The 2597-nt window shown below is 40.0% G+C and overlaps 1 non-coding gene across 1 annotated transcript; it reads right to left on the reverse strand.

The window, feature by feature from the left end:
- Positions 1-2071: 2071 nt before the first annotated feature.
- Positions 2072-2178, reverse strand: LOC122726946. Its single transcript, XR_006352937.1, has one exon. It is a non-coding gene; the product is annotated as a U6 spliceosomal RNA (small nuclear RNA).
- Between the last annotated feature and the right edge of the window lie 419 nt (positions 2179-2597).

A 2597-nucleotide genomic window follows, 5' to 3' on the forward strand; every position in this document is an offset into this window, starting at 1 on the left:
TCTGACAAAATATGTAGGGTGATAAGCCCTCAGTGGTATATATCATGAGACTATGCCTCAAGCGAGGTTATGATTAGCAAAAAAAAGGTCAAAAATATTTAAAGCAAAGCTCAAAAGAATTAAAAAAGAAACCACCACACTTCCCTAAAACAAAGCAGAAATTGAAGAGTAGGCAGCAGTGATAGTATGAAAGAAGGAAGTATGAAAGGATGGGGATGGGGATGGGGGATAAATGGTTAGATTTTACTGTCTCCATAAATTTTTGTTTTTACTTTGGCTATAAAGGTTCAGGAGAGAGGGCAGCTACGTGGTACAGATAAAACACCAGCCCTGGATTCAGAAGGACCTGAGTTCAAATCTGGCCTCAGACCCTTGACACTTACTAGCTGTGTGACCCTGGGCAAATCACTTAACCCTCATTACCCTGCACCAAAAAAAAAAAAAAGTTCAGGAGGTATACTCTATGGGGAAGCTCAATAAGTATGAAGAGGGGAGAGGGGCAAGGAGTTACTTGTCACCCTCACCCTCACCAGTTAACTGTGGACAATGTATTATGGTGGTTATTTCAGAAATTAAGTGAAACCAATGGCACATAAATATGCACTCTATTTTTCTGATAAGGAGAGTGCAGCTTATGCCTCTGGAATAGATTTTATACATGAGGACTGATCATTCCTGTCATCTTGACTGAGTTGAGTAGACACAGTCCATTACTCAGATCCTATGAAAATGTTCACCCTGACAAATAAATGGATAAAAGAAATAACATTTTAAAAATTGTGATGTATATAGTAATATATAGTTGCTGAAGCCAAGGATCCTTTCCACAAAAGTTATCCAAACCCTCATCATGGCATGGGAGTGACCTTAGGTTCTTTTTTTGTTTGTTTGTTTTGTTGTTTTGGGGGGGTTTTTTAGTGAGACAATGGGGGTTAAGCAACTTGCCCAGGGTCACACAGCTAGTAAGTGTTAAGTGTCTGAGGCCCCATTTGAACTCAGGTACTCCTGAATCCAGGGCCAACGCTTTAACCACTGCGCCATCTAGCTGCCCCCGACCTTATGTTCTTAAAGGATAAGCATAGCAAGTATACCTGTATGATATCCTGGTGGTCACCACTCCCTCCCTCCCCCAACACATATTAGCAGGCACTATTCTCAAAGCTTTTGTCATCAACTGCTCTTGCATTGGTAATATTAAGGTACAGTGGAAAGAGAAATGTCTACAAAGTGAGAGCACCTGCCTTCAAATCCTGACTCTGACCCTCACTGCTCTGTGATCTTGGGCAAGTCACTTAATCCCTTGGTTTGAGTCCCCTCATCTATAAAATGAGAGGGTGGGAGTAGATGGTCACTTCTAAACCTGTGATTGTATGGTATGGAAATGAGATCATGGATGGATCAAAGTATTTCAAACATGTCATTATAGAGTATTACAGAGTTTCTCCATTAATCAGCCCCTATTCTTTGCAACTTGGAAACAAAGTTTGCGACATTGTTTTGGTAAGAAACAAATCTTAGAATCTGCAAGCACAGAGACTTCTTTAATAGTAAACTAGTTATACTTGATAAAGATACTAGTTTTTCAGAGGCAACAGTTGCTTTTAAAAGAGTTCCTCTAAAACATAATTACTTTAGATAGATAGTAATAGAATTGAGAGAGCACTGAATTTGGAGATAGGAGATAGGATTAAAGTCCTAACTGTGATGCTTTCTAGTTGTGTCTCATGAGCAAGTCACAATCTTTCTATTGCTTAGTTTCCACAAACTTTATCATGTTGTTCTGAGGAAAGTCCTTTGTAAACACCAAAGCATATATAAATGAGAGCTGTTATCATAATATGGAGTCTTCATTTCTAGTTAGCCTCTCTCTGAGGGAAAGATACAGGATTTGATTGCTTTGATCTGGGAAGGTTCTTTTTTTTTTTTTTTTAGTGAGGCAATTGGGGTTAAGTGACTCGCCCAGGGTTACACAGCTAGTAAGTGTTAAGTGTCTGAGGCCGGATTTGAACTCAGGTATTTCTGACTCCAGGGCCAGTGCGCTATCCACTTCACCACCTAGCTGCCCCCCTTTTTTTTTATGGAACGATTCACGAATTTGCATGTCATCTTTGTGCAGGGGCGATGCTAATCTTCTCTGTATCGTTCCAATTTTAGTATGTGTGCTGCCGAAGCAAGCACTTTTTTAAAAAAAAAACTCTCTGTGTATGTGTCTCTCTGTCTCTCTTTCTGTGTCTCTCTCTCTGTCTCCTTTTCTTACTCCTTTTTCTCCTCCTGACCCTTTCCTCCTCTTCTATGTTCAGTGAAGTCTCAAAGGTGCTTGGTGTTATAAGCAACACAGGAGCAAGAATTGGTACTTATAAAATACACTAGGAACTCCTTTCTTGGTCTAGTCAAGTATTAACTCTTTAAGCCAGGCTACCAAGAGACTAGGATGCTTCAGGTGGATACAGAGACTGATATTCACAATGTAATGAGAAAATCCACTCCTCTGCACTTATCACAGACACAAGGAGAAAAGGGAAGTTTGAACTTTTGTAATTCGGCCTTCCTCCACTCCTATCCCTTCCCAATCTTCTGATACAAGCTTTTTCAACAAT

The sequence above is a fragment of the Dromiciops gliroides genome, chromosome 4 (genome assembly GCF_019393635.1).
Source record: "Dromiciops gliroides isolate mDroGli1 chromosome 4, mDroGli1.pri, whole genome shotgun sequence".
NCBI classification, from domain to species: Eukaryota; Metazoa; Chordata; class Mammalia; order Microbiotheria; family Microbiotheriidae; genus Dromiciops; species Dromiciops gliroides.